At 42.0% G+C, this 13,109-nt stretch overlaps 3 long non-coding RNA genes across 3 annotated transcripts in view; all 3 read left to right on the top strand.

Moving 5' to 3' along the window:
• LOC133641194 (uncharacterized) overlaps nucleotides 1-6,454 on the top strand; it is a 6,916-nt gene extending 462 nt beyond the window's left edge. The window contains exons 3-5 of the long non-coding RNA XR_009824264.1: nucleotides 5,939-6,069; nucleotides 6,143-6,295; nucleotides 6,380-6,454. This is a non-coding gene — a long non-coding RNA (uncharacterized LOC133641194). The remainder of the gene's footprint in view (nucleotides 1-5,938; nucleotides 6,070-6,142; nucleotides 6,296-6,379) is intronic.
• Nucleotides 6,455-8,957: 2,503 nt separating this feature from the next.
• LOC133641195 (uncharacterized) lies at nucleotides 8,958-9,512 on the top strand. Its single transcript, XR_009824265.1, has 3 exons — nucleotides 8,958-9,122; nucleotides 9,195-9,347; nucleotides 9,432-9,512. It is a non-coding gene; the product is annotated as an uncharacterized LOC133641195 (long non-coding RNA).
• A 960-nt stretch (nucleotides 9,513-10,472) lies between these two features.
• On the top strand, nucleotides 10,473-12,370 carry LOC133641193 (uncharacterized). The gene is made up of 4 exons (XR_009824263.1): nucleotides 10,473-10,517; nucleotides 11,822-11,985; nucleotides 12,059-12,211; nucleotides 12,296-12,370. It is a non-coding gene; the product is annotated as an uncharacterized LOC133641193 (long non-coding RNA).
• The last annotated feature ends 739 nt before the right edge of the window (nucleotides 12,371-13,109 follow it).

The following is a 13,109-nucleotide window of genomic DNA, read 5'->3' as shown; positions in this document are numbered from 1 at the left end:
GTGCGTGACGTGACAGGTGAAAACTAATGAGTAACCATGTAATGGCCATAGGGGTCCATCGATATATATATATATATAATAAATTGCCAGTCAGTTAACTTGTGCTCAGTAGGGAAAATAAATATATATATATATACTTATTATGTCATCCATTTAACGACAGGTACGGACAGGCCAAGCGGTGTGCGGCTTCAGCGGTCGCGGAGGCAAAAACTGGGACATGGGAGGAGTTCGGGGAAGCCATGGAAAACCACTTCCGGACGGCTTCGAAGCGATTCTGGACCACCATCCACCGCCTCAGGAAGGGGAAGCAGTGCACTATCAACACCGTGTATAGTGAGGATGGTGTTCTGCTGACCTCCACTGCGGATGTTGTGGATCGGTGGAGGGAATACTTGGAAGTCCTCCTCAATCCCACCAACACGTCTTCCTATGAGGAAGCAGTGCCTGGGGAATCTGTGGTGGGCTCTCCTATTTCTGGGGCTGAGGTTGCTGAGGTAGTTTAAAAGCGATGAGATCCGCCCGGAGTTCCTTAAGGCTCTGGATGCTGTGGGGCTGTCTTGGTTGACAAAACTCTGCAGCATCGCGTGGACATCGGGGGCGGTACCTCTGGATTGGCAGACCGGGGTGGTGGTTCCTCTCTTTAAAAAGGGGAACCGGAGGGTGTGTTCTAACTATCGGGGGATCACACTCCTCAGCCTTCCCGGTAAGGTCTATTCAGGTGTACTGGAGAGGAGGCTACGCCGGGTAGTCGAACCTCGGATTCAGGAGGAACAGTGTGGTTTTCGTCCTGGTCGTGGAACTGTGGACCAGCTCTATACTCTGGGCAGGGTCCTTGAGGGTGCATGGGAGTTTGCCCAACCAGTCTACATGTGCTTTGTGGACTTGGAAAAGGCATTCGACCGTGTCCCTCGGGAAGTCCTGTGGGGAGTGCTCAGAGAGTATGGGGTATCTGACTGTCTGATTGTGGCGGTCCGCTCCCTGTATGATCAGTGTCAGAGTTTGGTCCGCATTGCCGGCAGTAAGTCGGACACGTTTCCAGTGAGGTTTGGACTCCACCAAGGCTGCCCTTTGTCACCCATTCTGTTCATAACTTTTATGGACAGAATTTCTAGGCGCAGTCAAGGCGTTGAGGGGATCTGGTTTGGTGGTCTCTGCTTTTTGCAGATGATGTGGTCCTGATGGCTTCATCTGGCCAGGATCTTCAGCTCTCACTGGATCGGTTCGCAGCCGAGTGTGAAGCGACTGGGATGAGAATCAGCACCTCCAAGTCCGAGGCCATGGTTCTCGCCCGGAAAAGGGTGGAGTGCCATCTCCGGGTTGGGGAGGAGATCTTGCCCCAAGTGGAGGAGTTCAAGTACCTCGGAGTCTTGTTCACGAGTGAGGGAAGAGTGGTTCGTGAGATCGACAGGTGGATCGGTGCGGCGTCTTCAGTAATGCGGGCGCTGTATCGGTCCGTTGTGGTGAAGAAGGAGCTGAGCCGGAAGGCAAAGCTCTCAATTTACCGGTCGATCTACGTTCCCATCCTCACCTATGGTCATGAGCTTTGGGTTATGACCGAAAGGACAAGATCACGGGTTCAAGCGGCCGAAATGAGTTTCCTCCGCCGGGTGGTGGGGCTCTCCCTTAGAGATAGGGTGAGAAGCTCTGTCATCTGGGAGGAGCTCAAAGTAAAGCCACTGCTCCTCCACATGGAGAGGAGCCAGATGAGGTGGTTCGGGCATCTGGTCAGGATGCCACCCGAACGCCTCCCTAGGGAGGTGTTTAGGGCACGTCCGACCGGTAGGAGGCCACGGGGAAGACCCAGGACACGTTGGGAAGACTATGTCTCCCGGCTGGCCTGGGAACGCCTCGGGATCCCCCGGGAAGAGCTAGACGAAGTGGCTGGGGAGAGGGAAGTCTGGGCTTCCCTGCTTAGGCTGCTGCCCCCGCGACCCGACCTCGGATAAGCGGAAGAAGATGGATGGATGGATGGATGGATGGATGTCATCCATTTACTTATTATAAACTGTTACAGGCGTATTTAATAATCATGTTAATATTAAATATGTACGTAAATAATATGTGGGGATATAAAAGGCATCCGGTTCTATCAGACCGGGCGGAAGCGGAAAGTGACGTCACTAACCACCTGGAGCACCTGTCAGACGCAGCGTTTTTTGCCACGGAGCCACTTCTTGGAATAATCTGCCTTTTGACTTTTTTGGTGTGCTTTCCATTGGCCTGTGGAGAACCGGGAGAACAGGGACTCTTTCCAGGAGGACTTTGAGTTGGATGCGCAGTCTCGGTACCGTGAGTACACTGCTGCGGCTTTCAAACATTCATCGCTTGCCCGTACGTGCATGTCACGCTACGTGCGTGTCACGTACGTAACTTTTGGGACTTTGGGGAAATATATGTGTTGTATGAACTTTGGGCTGTGGGATTTAGTGTGTTGTGTAGGTGTTTGATTTATATTGGCGGGTTATATGGACGGGAGGGGGGAGTTGTTTGCTATGCGGGATTAATTTGTGGCATATTAAATATAAGCCTGTTCGTTTTGTGGCTGATAGTTATACATGTCTTGTGTTTATTTAATGTATTAATCATTCCCAGCTGAATATCAGGTCCCACCCGTGACTCCTTAAATGCGTAGTGGCAAAGACACGAGGGGGAACTTGGGTGCGTTTGTTATAACCATGGAAACAAACAAACAAGGAAGTGAAACCAGGAACTAAGAAAGTGTCCAAAAAACAGCACATGGCCAAAACAGAAACATGATAAACAGACATGACACAAAGAAATCCCTCTGAGATACGTGTTGTCATCTGCAGATTCAGCTTTCACTTCATTATTTATTATTATTATCCTTTTTAAAATTATTATTATTGTTGTTGTTATTATTATCATTATTATTTGTTGTTATTTATAATTTATTATTATTATTATTATTATTATTATTATCATTGTTGTTGTTAATAGTATTATTAACATTATTGTTATTATTACTGTCGTTATTATTATTTATCATTAATTACTATTATTTATTATTATTATTTTATTATTACTATTGTTGTTGTTGTTATTATCATTATTATTTGTTGTTATTTATAATTTATTATTATTATTATTGTTGTTATTATTGTTTATCATTAATTACTATTATTTATTATTATTATTTTATTATTATTATTATTATCATTATTATTTGTTGTTATTCATAATTTGTTATTATTATTGTTGTTGTTGTTGATATTATTATTAACATTATTATTGTTATTATTACTGTCGTTGTTATTATTTATCATTAATTACTCTTATTGATTACTCTTATTTTATCATTATTATTATTATTGTTATTATTATCATTATTATTTGTTGTTATTTATATTTTTTAATTATTATTATTGTTGTTGTTAATATTATTATTCACATTAGTATTGTTATTATTATTGTCGTTGTTATTATTTATCATTAATTAATCTTATTTATTAGACTTATTATTTAATTATTATTATTATTAATATTACTATCAAAATTACTTGTATTTTTATTATAATTTTTATTTCAACAGAAATATTAGAATATTTTACTACTCAACATTTATATTGAGTTTGACTGAAGTTGTAATTATTGGACTGTTCCTACTGGTTGACTGTTCATTATTTACCTGTTTGACTGTTCAACTTATTGACTATTTGATTGTTTACTGTTCAAATATTTGACTCTTCGACTGTTCAACTTATTGACTATTCGATTGGTTGACTATTAATTTTTGATCATTCATTTATTTAACTGTATTGACTTTTGAAATATTTGACTGTTCACTTATTCAACTTCTGGACTCTTCCATTGTTTGACAGTTAAACTTTTGATTATTCAACTGTTTGACTGTTCAAATTACAGTTAACTTCAATGATTTGACCGTTTGACTCAACTCGTTAACCTATTGACTGTTCGAATGGTTGACTCATCCATTGTTCAACAGTTAAACTGTTTGACTGTTCAATTATTTAACTCTCTGACAGCTCAACTTATTGACTGTTCAGATTTTTGAGTGACTAGCAGTGGAACGTTTTTGCTGATCATCTGTTCAATCCTTCGACTGTTCTACTGTTCGTGCATTTGACTGTTCAACTTATTGAGTACTCGACTGTTCAACTGACTAGTTTAGAATTTGACTATTAAGACTCTTTAAATAACTGTCTGACTATTTGACTATTCAATATTTCGACTTTTCAACAATTTCACTGTTTAACTGTTCAAATATTCGATTGCTGGACTATTTGACAGTTTGATTATTCAACTCTTTGATTGTTTAACTGTTTCACTTTAAATTATTGACTATTCGACTGTGAACTGTTCGATTATTTAACTGCTTGACTCTTCGACCGTGAACTGTTCGAATATTTGACTGTTTGACTCTTCGACTGTTCACTTATTTAACTCTTTAATGGTTCTAATATTTGACTGTTGGACTATTTGACAGTTTGATTATTCGACTCTGATTATTTGACAGTTCAACCTACTGAATCTTCAACTGTTCAAACTTTTGACTCATGATTGTTCGACAGTAGAACTTTTTGACTGTTTGACTGTTCAATTGTTCAATTATTTAACTCTTTGACTGTTCTAATATTTGACTACTTGACGGTTTGATTATTCAACTCTTTAATTATTCGACACTTTGACTGTAACTTATTGACTATTCAACTGTGAACTGTTCTACTATTTGACTGTTTGACCCTTCGACTGTTCAAACTTTTGACTCTTCCATTGTTCGACAGTTTAACTTTATGACCGTAGACTGTTCAATTGTGCAATTATTTAACTCTTTGACAGTTCAACTTTTTGACTATTTGACAGTTCAAACTTTTGAGTCTTTGACAGTGCAACTTTTTGACTGCTTTTTGACAACTGTTCAATCATTCGACTGTTCTACTGTTCATGCATTTGACTGTTCAACTTATTGAGTACTCGACTGTTCAACTGACTAGTTTAGAATTTGACTATTACTCTTTAAATAACTTCGACTATTTGATTGTTCAATATTTCGACTTTTCAACGATTTGACTGTTCGACTGTTTGATTATTCGACTCTGATTGTTTAACTGTTTGACTTTAACTTATTGACTATTCCACTGTGAACTGTTCGATTATTGGACTGTTTGACTCTTTGACTTTTCAATTATTTTACTTTTTGACGGTTCTAATATTTGACTGTTGGACTATTTGACAGTTTGATTATTCGACTGTTTGACTCTTCGACTGTTCAACTTACTGAATGTTCAACTGTTCAAACTTTTAACTCTTGATTGTTCGACAGTTAAACTTTTTGACTGTTTGACTGTTCAATTGTTCAATTATTTTACTCTTTGACGGTTTTAATATTTGACTGTTTGATTATTCGACTCTTTAATTATTCGACTCTTTGACTGTAACTTATTGACTATTCAACTGTTAACTGTTCTACTATTTGACTGTTTGACTCTTCGACTGTTCAAACTTTTGACTCTTCCATTGTTCGACAGTTTAACTTTATGACTGTAGACTGTTCAATTGTGCAATTATTTGACTCTTTGACAGTTCAACTTTTTGACTGTTCAAACTTTTGAGTCTTTGACAGTGCAACTTTTGGACTGCTTTTTGTCAGCTGTTCAATCATTCGACTGTTCTACTGTTCATGCATTTGACTGGATTTACGAGTTTTTACCGAATAAAACTGGTAAATTGAGGTACACTGTGGTCAGTTGAGAGACAGTTAGTATTCGGTAAAAAGTCGTAAATTGAGGTTAACTGTCCTTACTTGATCGTGTTAACCGTGGACATGAATGGAGAACTTACAAGTCAACCTGCATTCCTCGCCTTGAAAACGGGGCATTCCAAATGATGGCATCCGCCCGTGTTCAGGTTTTGAATTGTTCTCCAGAAACAAAACTTTCATCCGTCTGTTGAACAGATGAAGAGGACGCCCTTTTTGCCTAAGTTTCATTTCCCCGGAAGAGTCCTCCCACAGCCGGTCTCCAGTACATATAAAGTCCACCACGCAGGCTGGAAGTGTACTGGACGTAGGAGACAACATGGATTCCAGTGAGTGTCTTTCTTTTCACTTCATCGCTTTTGTGGCGTTTTTTCCCCAATCATGTGCTTCACTTTGTTCCAGAGAACTCCAAGAATTGTAATCTGGGAAAAGCTGGGTTCACCCCAGCCGGGGTACAAAAAGGATCCCTTGCCGCAGGCATGATGTCCTTAGAAGCCAAAACCAACAGAGGAGGGCCGACACCAAAGGGCCCGGTGTCTCACCTTCAGTCTGCAGGTAAATACAGTAAATATAATATTACCTAACGTCATAGTCCGGGAAGAAATACCCAGGATTTGACAGCATGTTCATTTTTTACAGGTGCGGCCGGTCATTGTGGAAAGACCAAGAAATGAGCGAAAGATAAAACCATGAAATAAAAATTGGTCCATTAAATTGGTGTGGTTGATGTGTTTTCTGCCTTGGGGGGACCCGGGACCTTTGTGGGTATTGCCTTTTGAAAATGACATTGTGCGACATTGTGTCGATGGTGAGATCGGTGCGGCGTCTTCGGTAATGCGGACGCTGTATCGATCCGTTGTGGTGAAGAAGGAGCTGAGCCGGAAGGCAAAGCTCTCAATTTACCGCTCGATCTACGTTCCCATCCTCACCTATGGTCATGAGCTTTGGGTTATGACCGAAAGGACAAATGAGTTTCCTCCGCCGGGTGGCGGGTCTCTCCCTTAGAGATAGGGTGAGAAGCTCTGTCATCCGGGAGGAGCTCGGAGTAAAGCCGCTGCTCCTCCACATGGAGAGGAGCCAGATGAGGTGGTCCGGGCATCTGGTCAGGATGCCACCCGAACGCCTCCCTAGGGAGGTGTTTAGGGCACGTCCGACTGGTAGGAGGCCACGGGGAAGACCCAGGACACGTTGGGAAGACTATGTCTCCCGGCTGGCCTGGGAACGCCTCGGGATCCCCCGGGAGGAGCTGGACGAAGACCGGCTGGGGAGAGGGAAGTCTGTTCTAACCTCAACATTTGCATCCTCTGTTCTTTGCCAAGTTACTTTTAGTACGAGCTATGGACCGAGTATACATCGGAGTTCCCCGGGACCCTTTTGTCCCCCATTGACTCCCTTTTATAACGGCCATGTTCCACTTACTTTAAACCCGTTATTTCGTTCCTTGAAAACCAAACAAACCCAAGCATTTCTCTTTGAAACCCATGTGAATCCTTTTTCAGAGGTGTAATTTTACCCCTCAACCATTAGATGGCGCCAGATTGGCATAGAGGGCGTGTACACATGTATCTGCCCTCGGGAGTTAAGTTTCATTTCCTAAGAAACGAAACCATTACAAGAGGGCTATGACGGATGCTTTGGTTTATCATTAATTCCAGATGGTCGGACAGTTTGCCACCACAAGACGACTTGTGGCAGGGTGTTGTACTGTTTGTGTGTTGTACTGCACAATTGTACCAAATACTGCTATCTGAAACCAGATTAGAGGACATGGTTACACTGTAACAAATACACTCTCTATTAGACTATTAGCCTTTAAATAAATGTTCGACTATTTGACTGTTCAATATTTCGACTTTTCAACGATTTGACTGTTTGACTGTTTGATTATTCGACTCTGATTGTTTAACTGTTTTACTTTAGCTTATTGACTATTCGACTCTGAACTGTTCGATTATCGGACTGTTTGACTATTCGACTGTTCAAACTTTTGACTCTTCCATTGTTCGACAGTTTAACTTTATGACCGTAGACTGTTCAATTGTGCAATTATTTAACTCTTTGACGGTTCAACTTTTTGACAATTTGACAGTTCAAACTTTTGAGTATTTGACAGTGCAACTTTTTGACTGCTTTTTGACAACTGTTCAATCATTCGACTGTTCTACTGTTCATGCATTTGACTGTTCAACTTAATGAGTACTCGACTGTTCAACTGTTCAATCATTCGACTGTTCTACTGTTCATGCATTTGACTGTTCAACTTATTGAGTACTCGACTGTTCAACTGACTAGTTTAGAATTTGACTATTACTCTTTAAATAACTGTTCGACTATTTGATTGTTCGATATTTCGACTTTTCAACGATTTGACTGTTCGACTGCTTGATTATTCAACTCTGATTGTTTAACTGTTTGACTTTAACTTATTGACTATTCGACTGTGAACTGTTCGATTATTGGACTGTTTGACTCTTCGACTTTTCAATTATTTTACTCTTTGACGGTTCTAATATTTGACTGTTGGACTATTTGACAGTTTGATTATTCGACTGTTTGACTCTTCGACTGTTCAACTTAATGAATCTTCAACTGTTCAAACTTTTAACTCTTGATTGTTCGACAGTAAACCTTTTTGACTGTTTGACTGTTCAATTGTTCAATTATTTTACTCTTTGACGGTTTTAATGTTTGATTATTCGACTCTTTAATTATTCGACTCTTTGACTGTAACTTATTGACTATTCAACTGTTAACTGTTCTACTATTTGACTGTTTGACTCTTCGACTGTTCAAACTTTTGACTCTTCCATTGTTCGACAGTTTAACTTTATGACTGTAGACTGTTCAATTGTGCAATTATTTGACTCTTTGACAGTTCAACTTTTTGACTGTTCAAACTTTTGAGTCTTTGACAGTGCAACTTTTGGACTGCTTTTTGTCAGCTGTTCAATCATTCGACTGTTCTACTGTTCATGCATTTGACTGGATTTACGAGTTTTTACCAAATAAAACTGGTAAATTGAGGTACACTGTGGTCAGTTGAGAGACAGTTAGTATTCGGTAAAAAGTCGTAAATTGAGGTTAACTGTCCTTACTTGAACGTGTTAACCGTGGACATGAATGGAGAACTTACAAGTCAACCTGCATTCCTCGCCTTGAAAACGGGGCATTCCAAATGATGGCATCCGCCCGTGTTCAGGTTTTGACTTGTTCTCCAGAACCAAAACTTTCATCCTTCTGTTGAACAGAGGAAGAGGACGCCCTTTTTGGCTAAGTTTCATTTCCCCGGAAGAGTCCTCCCACAGCCGGTGGTCTCCAGTACATATAAAGTCCACCACGCAGGCTGGAAGTGTACTGGACGTAGGAGACAACATGGATTCCAGTGAGTGTCTTTCTTTTCACTTCATCGCTTTTGTGGCGTTTTTTCCAAATCATGTGCTTCACTTTGTTCCAGAGAACTCCAAGGATGGCAATCTGGCAAAAGATGGGTTCACCCCAGCCGGGGTAAAAAAAGGAACCCTTGCCGCAGACATGATGTCCTTAGAAGCCAAAACCAAAAGCGGAGGGGTGACACCAAAGGGCCCGGTGTCTAACCTTCAGTCTGCAGGTAAATACAGTAAATATAATATTACCTAACGTCATAGTCCGGGAAGAAATACCCAGGATTTGACAGCATGTTCATTTTTTACAGGCGCGGCCGGTCAAGGTGGAAACGAAGATACCAAGAAATGAGCGAAAGATAAAACCATGAAATAAAAATTGGTCCATTAAATTGGTGTGGTTGATGTGTTTTCTGCCTTGGGGGGACCCGGGACCTTTGTGGGTATTGCCTTTTGAAAATGACATTGTGCGACATTGTGTCGATGGTGAGATCGGTGCGGCGTCTTCGGTAATGCGGACGCTGTATCGATCCGTTGTGGTGAAGAAGGAGCTGAGCCGGAAGGCAAAGCTCTCAATTTACCGCTCGATCTACGTTCCCATCCTCACCTATGGTCATGAGCTTTGGGTTATGACCGAAAGGACAAGCGGCCCAAATGAGTTTCCTCCGCCGGGTGGCGGGTCTCTCCCTTAGAGATAGGGTGAGAAGCTCTGTCATCCGGGAGGAGCTCGGAGTAAAGCCGCTGCTCCTCCACATGGAGAGGAACCAGATGAGGTGGTTCGGGCATCTGGTCAGGATGCCACCCGAACGCCTCCCTAGGGAGGTGTTTAGGGCACGTCCGACTGGTAGGAGGCCACGGGGAAGACCCAGGACACGTTGGGAAGATTATGTCTCCCGGCTGGCCTGGGAACGCCTCGAGATCCCCCGGGAGGAGCTGGACGAAGACCGGCTGGGGAGAGGGAAGTCTGTTCTAACCTCAACATTTGCATCCTCTGTTCTTTGCCAAGTTACTTTTAGCACGAGCTATGGACCGAGTATACATCGGAGTTCCCCGGGACCCTTTTGTCCCCCATTGACTCCCTTTTATAACGGCCATGTTCCACTTACTTTAAACCCGTTATTTCGTTCCTTGAAAACCAAACAAACCCAAGCATTTCTCTTTGAAACGCATGCGAATCCTTTCCAGAGGTGTAATTTTACCCCTCAACAACTAGATAGCGCTAGATTGGCATAGAGGGCGTGTACACATGTATCTGACCTCGGGAGTTAAGTTTCATTTCCTAAGAAACGAAACCATTACAAGAGGGCGGTGACGGATGCTTTGGTTTATCATTAATTCCAGATGGTCGGACAGTTTGCCACCACAAGACGACTTGTGGCAGGGTGTTGTACTGTGAGGTATGATAGCACAATTGTACCAAATACTGCTATCTGAAACCAGATTAGAGAACATGGTTACACTGTAACAAATACACTCTCTATTAGACTATTAGCCTTTAAATAAATGTTCGACTATTTGATTGTTCAATATTTCGACTTTTCAACGATTTGACTGTTTGACTGTTTGATTATTCGACTCTGATTGTTTAACTGTTTTACTTTAGCTTATTGACTATTCGACTCTGAACTGTTCGATTATCGGACTGTTTGACTCTTCGACTGTTCAAACTTTTGAATCTTCCATTGTTCGACAGTTTAACTTTATGACCGTAGACTGTTCAATTGTGCAATTATTTAACTCTTTGACGGTTCAACTTTTTGACAATTTGACAGTTCAAACTTCTGAGTATTAGACAGTGCAACTTTTTGACTGCTTTTTGACAACTGTTCAATCATTCGACTGTTCTACTGTTCATGCATTTGACTGTTCAACTTATTGAGTACTCGACTGTTCAACTGTTCAATCATTCGACTGTTCTACTGTTCATGCATTTGACTGTTCAACTTATTGAGTACTCGACTGTTCAACTGACTAGTTTAGAATTTGACTATTACTCTTTAAATAACTGTTCGACTATTTGATTGTTCAATATTTCGACTTTTCAACGATTTGACTGTTCGACTGCTTGATTATTCAACTCTGATTGTTTAACTGTTTGACTTTAACTTATTGACTATTCGACTGTGAACTGTTCGATTATTGGACTGTTTGACTCTTTGACTTTTCAATTATTTTACTCTTTGACGGTTCTAATATTTGACTGTTGGACTATTTGACAGTTTGATTATACGACTGATTATTTGACAGTTCAACCAACTGAATCTTCAACTGTTCAAACTTTTGACTCTTGATTGTTCGACAGTTGAACTTTTTGACTGTTTGACTGTTCAATTGCGCAATTATTTGACTCTTTGACAGTTCAACTTTTTGACTGTTCAAACTTTTGAGTCTTTGACAGTGCAACTTTTGGACTGCTTTTTGTCAGCTGTTCAATCATTCGACTGTTCTACTGTTCATGCATTTGACTGGATTTACGAGTTTTTACCGAATAAAACTGGTAAATTGAGGTACACTGTGGTCAGTTGAGAGACAGTTAGTATTCGGTAAAAAGTCGTAAATTGAGGTTAACTGTCCTTACTTGATCGTGTTAACCGTGGACATGAATGGAGAACTTACAAGTCAACCTGCATTCCTCGCCTTGAAAACGGGGCATTCCAAATGATGGCATCCGCCCGTGTTCAGGTTTTGAATTGTTCTCCAGAGACAAAACTTTCATCCGTCTGTTGAACAGAGGAAGAGGACGCCCTTTTTGGCTAAGTTTCATTTCCCCGGAAGAGTCCTCCCACAGCCGGTGGTCTCCAGTACATATAAAGTCCACCACGCAGGCTGGAAGTGTACTGGACGTAGGAGACAACATGGATTCCAGTGAGTGTCTTTCTTTTCACTTCATCGCTTTTGTGGCGTTTTTTCCCCAATCATGTGCTTCACTTTGTTCCAGAGAACTCCAAGAATTGTAATCTGGGAAAAGCTGGGTTCACCCCAGCCGGGGTACAAAAAGGATCCCTTGCCGCAGGCATGATGTCCTTAGAAGCCAAAACCAACAGAGGAGGGCCGACACCAAAGGGCCCGGTGTCTAACCTTCAGTCTGCAGGTAAATACAGTAAATATAATATTACCTAACGTCATAGTCCGGGAAGAAATACCCAGGATTTGACAGCATGTTCATTTTTTACAGGTGCGGCCGGTCATTGTGGAAAGACCAAGAAATGAGCGAAAGATAAAACCATGAAATAAAAATTGGTCCATTAAATTGGTGTGGTTGATGTGTTTTCTGCCTTGGGGGCACCCGGGACCTTTGTGGGTATTGCCTTTTGAAAATGACATTGTGCGACATTGTGTCGATGGTGAGATCGGTGCGGCGTCTTCGGTAATGCGGACGCTGTATCGATCCGTTGTGGTGAAGAAGGAGCTGAGCCGGAAGGCAAAGCTCTCAATTTACCGCTCGATCTACGTTCCCATCCTCACCTATGGTCATGAGCTTTGGGTTATGACCGAAAGGACAAGCGGCCCAAATGAGTTTCCTCCGCCGGGTGGCGGGTCTCTCCCTTAGAGATAGGGTGAGAAGCTCTGTCATCCGGGAGGAGCTCGGAGTAAAGCCGCTGCTCCTCCACATGGAGAGGAACCAGATGAGGTGGTTCGGGCATCTGGTCAGGATGCCACCCGAACGTCTTCCTAGGGAGGTGTTTAGGGCACGTCCGACTGGTAGGAGGCCACGGGGAAGACCCAGGACACGTTGGGAAGATTATGTCTCCCGGCTGGCCTGGGAACGCCTCGGGATCCCCCGGGAGGAGCTGGACGAAGACCGGCTGGGGAGAGGAAAGTCTGTTCTAACCTCAACATTTGCATCCTCTGTTCTTTGCCAAGTTACTTTTAGTACGAGCTATGGACCGAGTATACATCGGAGTTCCCCGGGACCCTTTTGTCCCCCATTGACTCCCTTTTATAACGACCATGTTCCACTTACTTTAAACCCGTTATTCCGTTCCTTG

The sequence above is a fragment of the Entelurus aequoreus genome, linkage group LG23 (assembly GCF_033978785.1).
Source record: "Entelurus aequoreus isolate RoL-2023_Sb linkage group LG23, RoL_Eaeq_v1.1, whole genome shotgun sequence".
Taxonomy (NCBI): Eukaryota; Metazoa; Chordata; class Actinopteri; order Syngnathiformes; family Syngnathidae; genus Entelurus; species Entelurus aequoreus.
Note: the sequence above shows the minus strand (reverse complement) of the source record. Positions and strands in the feature narration are given on the sequence as shown.